Source organism: Varroa destructor, unplaced genomic scaffold (genome assembly GCF_002443255.2).
Source record: "Varroa destructor unplaced genomic scaffold, Vdes_3.0 BEIS01000001.1, whole genome shotgun sequence".
Classification (NCBI taxonomy): Eukaryota; Metazoa; Arthropoda; class Arachnida; order Mesostigmata; family Varroidae; genus Varroa; species Varroa destructor.
In genome coordinates, this window is record NW_019211454.1 from 4,550,985 (window position 1) to 4,562,783 (window position 11,799).

The 11,799-nt window shown below is 41.8% G+C and overlaps 1 long non-coding RNA gene across 1 annotated transcript; it reads left to right on the plus strand.

The window, feature by feature from the left end:
* The first annotated feature begins 5,570 nt into the window (after window positions 1–5,570).
* On the plus strand, window positions 5,571–10,476 carry LOC147758158 (uncharacterized). Its single transcript, XR_015318676.1, has 3 exons — window positions 5,571–5,850; window positions 6,209–6,264; window positions 8,419–10,476. It is a non-coding gene; the product is annotated as an uncharacterized LOC147758158 (long non-coding RNA).
* Window positions 10,477–11,799: the final 1,323 nt, after the last annotated feature.

An 11,799-nucleotide genomic window follows, 5' to 3' on the forward strand; every position in this document is an offset into this window, starting at 1 on the left:
TTATATTAATTAGAAAAGCTTTTAGCCAATACGACGATAAAATGCGTTCATACAACTCAGTTATTACTAAGTTCAAAACATTCTAATGAATTGTGTTGTTTTTAGCAGTGTATCCTCGTCTACTCCTGCTCCTGTTGTTGTGGTTATGAAATCAGTCTTCTCTTCACACGTAAGCGTTCTTGACTAGTGCAATACTCGATCACTCCTTACGGGTTCCGATGGCTTGATTTTATACTATTGTCATAAAATATCATGTTTTTGCCATACGTAGTCAATGTGCTTCTGATCGTCGCTCGTGCTGCTGCCGCTGTTGCCGTTGCGTACGTCCGATTTTGTATTGACATTGTACGGGGCAGCCCAAGCGCGAGACATGCGACTCTATGACGTGTAGTGAGCTGACCGTATCGTCTAACGAACCTACTACCGTCAGAATTGTCGATGCCTAATCAGTCCCTAGTTTACGCCACCTACATATTTTTGTCACGCTGGCTTTCAAGCTATGGTCAATCAATAGATGTTTGATAAAATTTCTCTTAGTAATAGGCAGTATTGATAGTTATAAACGTTTCTATATATCAGTGAGTTGATATCGGATTTTGCATGCCTCTATGGATCGTAACGTGCAAGCCGGTATAACAGCGCTATCCTTAAAAGGCTAATTTAGGTTTCTGGTGGCACGTTGTTGCTTTATGGCGCTGCCAGTGAATATACAGGTTACGGTTGTCCATCACGCGATTTCGTCCGTTGGTCTTCGTCAGATCGTTAAACGAGTAGGGTGGTAATAGGTTATAGAAAAACGGGGTCATTACGAGTCATCGTAGCCCGCTTTGACCTTTTATTTTACTACAGGCCTATTCACCTGCGAATAAGCCAATAGCGAATGCTCCCAAGGAAAAACGAACATCCTTCCAACGTATATTATAATGAGCATACCGTTCTCCACATCGTCATGTGTCACGCTCTAATCTAACACTATTGCTATCAATATAGCCCGCAGACTAAAATCAACGTGACCACTGTCACGGAAGCTGAACATAAAATACAGGTGACACTTATATAGTATACTAAGCGTTAAGATTATAACGTAAGAATATGATCATTTGATTTCACCATGGCTGTAATAAAGTACTGTAAGTTGGAACACCGATCTAAGTTCTGGCTACTTCTGGCAGCACGACTATAAAGGAAAAAAGTTGTTCGTTCTATGCATACGTAAATTGAATTTTTTAGAATCGTTTTTAAAATACGCAAACCCGCTAATAGATTCATTATTTTTATCACTTTACTTTATGGCTTGTGGTTCGGTAATTAGCAGATTTTTACTATGGCTTTGACCATTCATCCAATCGTAATATTCTGAAATTATTTTTATCTTCATATTTTTCTACCATTACTGAAGGTAAAATGTTTCTGCCCATGAAAGTAGAGTAGTTGTAATTGGCAGCCAATTATAATTACCGACTCAGTTCCCTTCTGCTCCGAGTTAAAAGTTTTTAAGTACGTTTGCAACTTTCAATTAGCCCCATGAAGTTCTAATTAGAGTAATGTTTGTACGGGCAACTTCATAAGAATCATCAGCGCTGAATCACATTTGTTTTATGCCCCAACGAATTCGAGTCGTGACTATGTTGCAGTACCTGCTACCGTCTAATGGGTTATCTCCGGAATTAAACACTTTTGCCACCCTCAAATTTGCATTATTTAGGATCATATGGGATTTATAACAAAAAACGTTGTCTAGTTCGGATTTCTTGGAACTGTCAAGCCTGTTAAAGCCGACCCTGTCCCACCTGTCGAAACTGCTCAACATTCGCCAGGCCGAACGTGGCCTACAGCTGGCTTTTATTGCTTGGCGGGCATCAAATCGTTCATCGAGTACTTTTGCCAGCACCACGTTAATGATGTTAAGGTATTGCGGTTCTAGCATCTGTCACGGCGTCGATACTCAAAAAAATTGAGTGATTCGTTAGTTCTTTCCGATTGCAAAGCCTTGCTACTAGATGGGTGCTGCTTTCTGCGCAAGCGGAACCTTCTCCGTCGATGTACTTCATGCCTGAAATGAAGTCGTTGTGACTCGGGCGACAGCTATCACTGTATTGTTGTAATCTGATCGTGAGTGCCGCATTCGACAAACAAATAATCATTGAAGAACCAATATTGAGTCTTGTTCACAAACTTTCCAATCATGGACTACAACGGAATTTCGGCCGCTACCTCGGCCAGGGTTACAGGGGCAACATCGCATGGCTTTGTTTACGTTCGGCCTGCCGTTGATTATTGGTCGCAATAGTCAACGGCAGGCCGAACGCGGCTGGCAAAGATGCCGACTCCAACCCCATTATCGGCCCCGTGACGACAAGAGCAGTCGTATTTGGCCACCAATAATAAGCGCGTGCTTATTGTGAGCTTCGTTTTTATCACGATTTAGCCATTTGCACGTTAGTACGCCTGTGCGCCCTGACACTATACGGTTATATGCATTTGTGCTTGTTTGTTTCAGACTTTTCGTTCGTTCATTGCGAGGAAAATGACGAGGATTTCTACTGAGACATGCTGACGACAACGGCTCTAAAAATAAACATTGTCAGTCACACAACAACAACAAAAGCGACTGAAATAGCAGCTGCGACAAAGACGAAAACAGCGGCACGTAATGAATACGCATTGGCGTCAGCGTCGACCGTTAACGGTTAGTTTAGCTATCGAAAATTACCACTGACCGCTCATCGCAAGTTTAGAATCTGCAACTGCACTATTATAAGTGCAATCTTGGAAAAGGGCATATATAATAACAATAACAGCAGGATGGTAGTGAGGGATACTGAAGAAGGGACAGAGTGGCCGCAAAACTGGGCTGTTGTTTGCTCGTAATAGTTGAAGTTGAAAACTTGCGCAGTCTTACTATATTTAAGTTACGGCCAAGAAATATTCAGCTGTCCAATTCTCTGTGCGACTACAGATGTGATTGCTTTGCTTTCGAGAGAACAGCAACGATCGGCCAAGGATATCTATCTAAGGAGTAGGATCATTAACAAGCTAACTGCCTTTGTCCAACAAAGCAAAAATGGTAACCACGATAGTTGTACCGAAATTAAGCCAAAACATAACAGGCGGGCGGGAATGAGGGTGACAATTATTGCGATGGAAAATAAGATTCGTATCCTTATAGCCATAATAGTCAGTATATTCAATATTTTAATATCATAATATTCGTATGGCTTAAATCGAAGCCAATTCTAGGCTAAAGTGTAAAAGAGAAAATGGGGAAAAGGGAGCGACAGACACTTGGGGGTTTAGAGTGTTCGCGCATAGTTAGCGCACACGACGTCTATTATAGCTTTCCTATTCATAACGGTAGTAACGATCGTTGAAGCTTAATTATAGTCGCGATGGGTCTTCACGATTGTGCAGTGCTAGCGTGGTCGTCTGCTAAATTTACGAACCGAATTCGAAACTAGGGGCTGGAGCGATGCATCATGGCAGGCAGTAAGAACTTCAAACGTTTATGGTTGTGGTCAGATGGCCAATGTATTGCTAAATTAGACAACCAATGTTAGAAAAATAACGGGGTTCATGGTATTAGGTGATTAATCGCTTTGCCTGAGCAGAAAATCGACACTGAAAAACGCTTAGAATAAATCCGACCACGACGATTTCACCGCTGAAAGGTTTTAGACAGGGATCCTCCAGACGGAGGATTCCAATGTCACCGCATCTCATGGAGTACATCGTATACTGATGATATCTATAGAAGTAAAATTAACTTATAAAAGATAACACTGGTATGGCATATACATACGTTGGCTGTGAATTTAAAACAAATTAAACTAATAAATAGAACATATAATAGCAACTGTTATTTATTTATTTATTTGCACATTGAGGTTTGCTTCATCTTGAATACTAAAACGATTATAAAACCGACTATAGGTCCTGTAGAAGCCGATTTTTTTAAACGTGGCACTGATGCGACAAGGCTGCGTTAAAAGCAACTCAAAGGCGTCAACATCGCCATCCCTAGGAGCCATTGCTATCAAGATTATCATCTTCGTTAGCAGACGGGCGGCTGACGGCGTCGTTGTCTGCTCTAGCGTCTTGAGCTACTCCAGCTTCTATCAGCATCACCGCCATTGCGCTATAGTGATAGGTACGATTATCCGCTTGGTCAATTTGAGATTTCTGGAACGGGACAGGCCGTTCTAAGATCGCTATGGCGTACAGTCGACAGAAGTCAGCATTTGCCTATGCGCTCACCAACGCTGTTGTCAACATAGAATCCCAATTCGAAGTTGTCGCTGCGTCGCACCGATCTGCCGCCGATTGTGACCGACACCGCTCGAATGGTTCGCTTTTACCGACAAGGCAAACGACTGTGCAAAAAAACGCGTTCATCTATCAGTTGTTGGATCGTAACAGCCAGCAACAAAAACATTAGCGGCATGAACAGTGGCGCCAGGTGGACTTTGCCACTTCTGGTTTTTTCGCTCTGTCCCTTTATCCGCGCAACAGTCTTCGCTGTGTTGCAAGTGCCAACACACAGAGCGTTACCGCAAATCTTAGCGATCGTAGAACCGCAAAAAGAAGAAGCCCCGCATGAACAACGTTCCCGTTGCACGCTGCTGCCGTTGGATGATTTAAGGACGTAGTAAATTCAGAAATGCATTACCTATTTTTAAAAAAGCGCGGGATATTTCCCTCTTGCCTATTATTTATATGAACGATGCCCGCGATAGCAGCAGTCGTATTTGCTCAGCTACAACAGCCCAAAAAAAACTGAACCGTAGAAAAAGTTTAATAATATACGTATGTGTCCTTTAGTACTTTTCTTTATTATTATGTGTTTAGTGTTTACTTGTTGGCTCATTCGCACGTTTGTTCAAAAAGGTGTCGGAAATAGTGCATCTTTTGAACATGTTTTGCTCGTATGCTGCTATTTCGCTGCTGTATTTCTATAGCTATGTATGCGAAGACACCGTAAAAAAGGACCTATCCACGTCAATATTCAGCTGGCGAATTTAAGATGGTTTGATTTAGCAGGACGAGCTTCTATTGGAAAAGAACACTGTATTAGTGTCATTATTGTTACAGAATTGATAAATAAATATGTGCTTTGCTTGTTTTACAATAAATAGGTATTTTCATTTTAAGAGAAATCGAAATCCATATGTAAAAGCGGCATCTCTTCGAGCAGGAATTCAATCAGTTCGTTGAAATCTGTGACAGATCTGTTATACGTTGGTTTGCAATCAGTGGTGAAATGTAGGGAGGGTTTCGATCACTGTTTTCGATCAGTTCATTTCACTATACGGGCTAAACTAACAACGGTTTCATTATTATTTATCGCTACTGCTATTGGTATCACCTATGAGTAATCCAAATTTCGTTCAGGTCACTGTAAGGCCTAAATTATTTATTTACATGGAAGGAGCGTACGTATCAACGCAGCAACATAGCACCTGCACATCCCTCGCCAACTCGTAACCACCAATAATACGTTCGCTTCGTGCTATATAGTCACATTTATCGCTACGCTCTATTAAATTCTAAATAGCTTTAAATAACTACACTATATAATTACCCAGGATCGCCGGCTGGAAAAGACGTATGATCGGATCGGTAAATGATGATCGTTGAGGAGTAGTAGCGGTGGAACTCAGGACCAGAAATGTTGACTAGTTCACGCTGGTCAAACAAACAGCGCAAGCAGAAGCCAGCTACCTGCACAAATGCGGTGGGTCGCATCATCATATGATCAGTCTTTTTACAGTATTCCAACTTTTCTGATCTGTAATCGTGAAGACGATTAGTGACTTTATAGGAGGCTTTAGAACGCCGTCGTCGAAAAGCGAGGTCTGTTAGCTCCGTTGCTTTGCAAGCGGATTCTCTCAAACTTCTTCCACATACCTGTTTAAGCAACAACATGCATTTCTGTAGAGATATTGTTATACTATGTTTTTTTTTTCGGTCAGAGCATTATTTTAGACTAAAGCTTGATTGATCCTTTGGCTTCAATAAATTTAACAGTGGCACGAACTTCGACGATGCACGTATGTGAAGAAAGCGTTTGAATGAAATTAAAGCACTTATTATTTTGCCTTGATCTTGTGAATGCTTGCCTGCAAAATGCGTTAATCTGACTTCAATGACGCAAAAATCAAGAGCAGCAGAAGCTAAAATCTTTTTCTAACCGAGGGATCATTGCTTATAGAGTTAATGTACGACTCCGACCAATGCCGCAGTAACGACTAGTGACTACCATAAAAGGTTTGTATATATTTGTATAATATCATGACTGGGGAACCTGTTAAATTGACTATAGAGCACGTACCAAGTAAACAGGTACCACGAACGTTGCAAATACAATCCAGTACTATCGCGTTAACGAGCTTTTAAACCACTATGTAAATTTACTGAATTCACGCTAGGCAGCAGTGAAGCCGGTCGTCGCGGGGGGCGACGATAAATGTTATGGGCTGCAGCTACCGTATTGCTCCCTGTATGTTCTTAGCCGTTGTTTATTGGTTCTCAATGATGAACCAAACGAAAAATGCGCTTTTCAACGACCCAAGCGTGCCAGGTGGCAAAGCTAACTAAGTACCAAATTAAGTCAAAGAGGCGTACTCCTCGCATCGGACCATGTTTGTTTGTGTCACCAACCATAATGAACTGGGCAAATAGGGCCATTCTCGCAGTTGCTGCTGCTGCGCTTGGCGGCGCTTGCGAACGCAGCACCGCGAACAGAGCACCATGCGATGATGACTATCATGATTATACTTACTTTGCTTGAGTAAAATGTATCTGATTAGAGTTTATTATGACCTTGTCCGTGTGTGTTTTTATGCTAATTTACGACGCTAAAGAGAAGGAAAACGAAATCTGTTAAGAATATGGTGCCTCCTCACCTGGAAACGAATGATATTTCCCACTGGAAGTCAATAGATAGCTGAATAGACAAACGCCCAGATCTTCAATACTTGTGCGGTACTAAATACAAAACGCGCCAGATATCAGCACACGGAACAGCATTGGTTATAGTAGAAGAATTAGAATTACAAAAGGTAGCTAACGTCAGCACTTCTCGTTGTCCTTTTGTCACCGAAGACTTGCGCTTCAAAAAGATATATGAAAATACACACAGCATTGAAAATCGACTGATGCATGCCAATCTATATCAGTCGGTGGAAATATGTTTACCTCAGAGGGTGCTAATGTAAAGGCTCTTTTTCTTCAGTGAAGGAATACTGTTGTTATCGGTGAACTGTAGGGCAATTGCATCAGCTGCCGGATAATGCCGTCGATCACAAACCAACACTCGGATTCGCTAAGGCCGGCCGTTAGAGGGGCGGATTAGCACTAAGCGGCGTCCGCTCGTTATTTTATATATATTACTATTGGTACATCGACAGATAGTTCTTGTGAATGTCAACTATAGAAGCATAGAGCTGGATCGGCTGAAGCTTTGATGTTTCTTAACTGTGGCCAGACAAACCGATGACTTTCAATTACGTCGCGTAAACGGCCGTAGTAATGGTTTGAGAGAACAGCCTTTTTCAAAGCAGCGTCTCTTGATATCATTACGCTTCTCATATCCACGTTTGAACGTGACGATTTAATAGAAATGTATTCGTATCGGATTGGGGCACAACATCCCTGATTTGTTGTTGTTGATTGATTGGTCGTGTCGTGTCCTGTCCCAGACCATAAGGCAGCAGAAATAAACCTTTATCTACAGAAACCGAATGCAATAGCTAGTGATTTAAGCTCGTCTTTAGGTAGGTTGATAAACAAGTGGTCATATTAATAGTTACGCAAAGGATGCTGTGTGCATGACGGCTCTACGTGCGCTGGCAGAGCGCGCAGTGTGTGTTGTCGAACGCCACGGGGGCATTTGATATAAGATACTGAGCAAATAACGGATGACGTATTCCGCGCAAAGAAAGCAGGAAAAATTGTTTGCAAGTACAAAATCTTGTTGTTGAACGCCGTTGTGTTTTCACCTACGCCAAACGACCCGAACAGTATGAAGCCCTCACAGATGCGCTACGGTCAGACAATGAAATAATATGAATGTCAAATGCAGCTGTTACAGTCACGGTGATCTTAACGATAGAGTGAATTCTATGAGAATTTAAACGTTGAAGAACTTCTGGAGGCGCCATGTTTTATACACCTGCACCCTACTAAACGCAATGCTGTTCTATTCGTTGATTCAGAAATCACTAATTCGTCATAGACGTAAACTTGTTCGATAAATAATTACCGCAGCAGGTTGCTTTTACTCGAGGCACCGTTACTACTACAATTAAGGTCTATTCTGGGTTATCGCTGGTGCATTTACACATAGCATACGGGTCGATGAAGCCACGCAGTTTATAGCTATTAATATAATTGACTACATAGGCTATACATATATTTCAGTTTATTTCCACATTAAACTGCGTTATATATGACGCTGCTTCTGTCAACGAAACGCCGTCCACCGTCTACGATTTCACAGGCCAGCTAATAATTATGGGTACCCAAGAGCTATTTCTAATCGCTTACCAAATTTGCATCGATGTCCACCGTCGAAAGCTTGCCTGGCAATCCGGCAACCCAGTACCCCACGTACATAGGTACATCTAATTATAGCAAGAGGAGAATAGAACGCGCGGTAGGGTTCATCGTAAACGTGAGCGTTTCTCGACCACCCCCCTATCAGGTAAATTTATTTACATTAGAAATATTCGGTCAGCACTTTCGAAAATTTCGAATTTCGCCTTCGTCTTCTTCGGCCGACCGCCATTAACAGTACAGTACCACCATAGCCAACACTACTATAAGCCTGAAGAGGAGTAGTAGTTCAGCTTCGGCTTCTTGCGGTCGAAGATATTGTGTCGTAGCCCGAGCCGCTGGTCGAACAGCTGGAAGAGTTCTACGCGCTCACGCGATGGACTGAAAGGTCATAAACGACCGGTGTGCATCGAGCAGCTCTGGCGTTTACCGAGCCGCCGGAAGCGTTGGTTAATATTTTAGTGGCTAGGCAAATGTACTTGTTGTAACAGCAGCTTCGGGAACACAAATTTAGGGCCATTCGGTGCGTTTTCCCCTTTTATTTATAATAGTGCTACATATACCATTACTACTGCGAAAGGTAAGTATCGTCGAAGACCAAACACTAGATGCGGCGTCAGCTTCAGTGCCATGACGAAGACCAAAACCAGCGAAATTTGATAGTCCGACGAGGCGTAAGTGATGGCCCAGCGCACAACAACATCCAAGACAACGCCAACGCCAACGCTGCGCTCAACGGGAATCATCACCGAGATTCGACGATCCTAACGCCATCGACGGACAGCTGCTGCCGCAACGGCCACAGTTGCGATGCTGATTTAGGCTTTGCCCGGGGCTGCAACCGGCGGCAGAAGGGGAACCGAAGTAATCATAAGATTAGCAGCAACTGCCGTTGATTTTGGCGGCAATAATAGATTGCAATGATCTTATAGAAACAGTGAGTGAATTCGTTTGTTGCTGACGACGACGACGACGGGGCAAACGTAACAGCGACAGCAGTAGGCGCTTAAACAGAGGCATCAACGAAATGAAAATACGCAAATCGATGGACGAAAGAAATTACAGCAACAAAAAAGTAAGAAAAAAATGACCCGTGTGTCAGGCAACGATGCGAGGCAACACTATTCATCAGCGCGACTCTAATGGAGGACAGCGTTTCTTCTCTGTGAAACGGACACGCACAGACGGACGTGTTGTATTGCTAGGTGGAAATATTAATAACATCGGCACGATCTGATCGTGTCATTGAGCTGTTTTTATTATTATAAAATGTTTAGATGCCGTGCTACATGCACTCTAATTGACGCATGTTATATATATATATATATATAGATCTATAACAGATTCTTCAACAGTCTACGGTTTTTGGATTAAGCTTAATTGGTGTGCCTTCTGCGGGAACTACGAAAATAGCAACCGCTATCACTACAATCCGTGCATAAACTTCTGCGTTACGCACCATTCCCAACATACAGAACAGCCTTGAATGAGACACGGTGTAATGGACTACATCTACTCTATGCCTAATATCAAGAGTTAAAAAAGTAACGGCTCTTTGAGCAAAGTTTGTCAATGATGAGGTACTGTAAAAAACTGTTAAGCCGTTTACGTTGGCGTTCCTTAATAATAGGATTTGTTTCCCACATACGTGTTTATATTACGTTCGTGATATATGGATCATATCAATTCACATAGACATGCTTATTTTACTTGAATAAAATTACTCATACATCACCGTCAGCCTAGCGATTTATCGGCCCAACGCCCCGGTGGCATAACCATTAATGAAAACTTTCTAACTTTTGCCAATATAATTACTGATATCGGCTCTGCAGATTCCTCTATTAGCCAGTTTTTTTTTTTTACTAGCAAAAATCTAACCAAAGCTAAAAACCATTTTGCAAAACAAAGATACTACATAAAGCTAGACAAATAATACTTAATTATGGATTAGTTTAAGGCCACTTTTTTGAGTCCGCGACGGTATCGAATACGAATGTGTCAATGGAAAGGTTGGAGAGCACTACACACACAATTTCAATAAAAGTCTATTTATTCAATTTCACTGCTAGTCCCAGATAGGGTATATAGTATCATTTTACATCATTTGGGTCAAACGAGTCTTGTTGAGTTTATAGAACTACATGGAAAGACTGCTAAACCAGTAAGTATCGAGTGGCATGACATCTACTTAACGTATTATCAGGCTCGTGGAAACCTAGTTTTCTGTAAAATCTACGGTGGAACCCACGCGCGGCACATATAAGGAGTGATGGCATTTCTATTTAACCGGTTAGTTTGTCTCCACTCGTTGTTTTTCATTACACCCAAAATCAAAAGTCTTCATCAATCCTTAGAAGTTTTCGCTTTCAAAATCCAAGGCTCACCCTGAACGCTTCCGTCGTTGGGAGCCTGAAACGACGGTGCAAATTTTCGGACAGCAGTGACGAGTCGACTAGGAAATATGCGAGATACCCTCGGGTCACAATGTGCGATTCCGGTATTTTTTTTGAAGAAGGTTCCTCTCTATATAATTTTTCCAAATAACGAAGCAACTTGGAAGGAAATTAGAAAATTTATGAGAATTAGAGGACGTTATGTTTCGTATATGAATATCTCAACGTTTCTCATTTACAGTAAGAAAATGAGCTATTCTCATCATCGTCTTGAACCAAAACAGTTTGGAACGCGACAAAATTTACTAATAACTATAGCAGGAAAAAACTCAACTTGGAATTTATTTTTTTCTTTATTGATTAAACAAATATTTCTGAAACACTCTGCCCCTTTTCCCCTGAGAACACCTCAAATGTTTATTTAGTAATACATTTGTACTTTGCTGCCTCAAACAGAGAGATTTCTCTACTTTTTTTTATATATATAATAAACATACCTAAAATATTACGTCTCCTCTACGAAGCTCACCTGCCGCGTTGCCTCCCTTTGCGTAGCATATAGTCCGATTAGCAAAGAAGAAACTTCTGTCTGAAGTCGTAACCGTAGCCATATTGGTATGTTGTAAAAATAATAGTGTTACTGCCTTTGTTCGAAACCGATCCAGCTAATTTGGTCGAACTCGGTCGCCATTACAATGGCTGTTATGATCCTCTGATTTGCGTTACTTCTATTTTCTGCCGTAAAAGCAACGCCGGCGCTGGCTGTTTTTCGGCACCGGATTTGATCCACCTTTGCCACAAAGCTCGCCTATATATGTTCTGTGAGTTATGATCGCTACGTTCCTGTTTC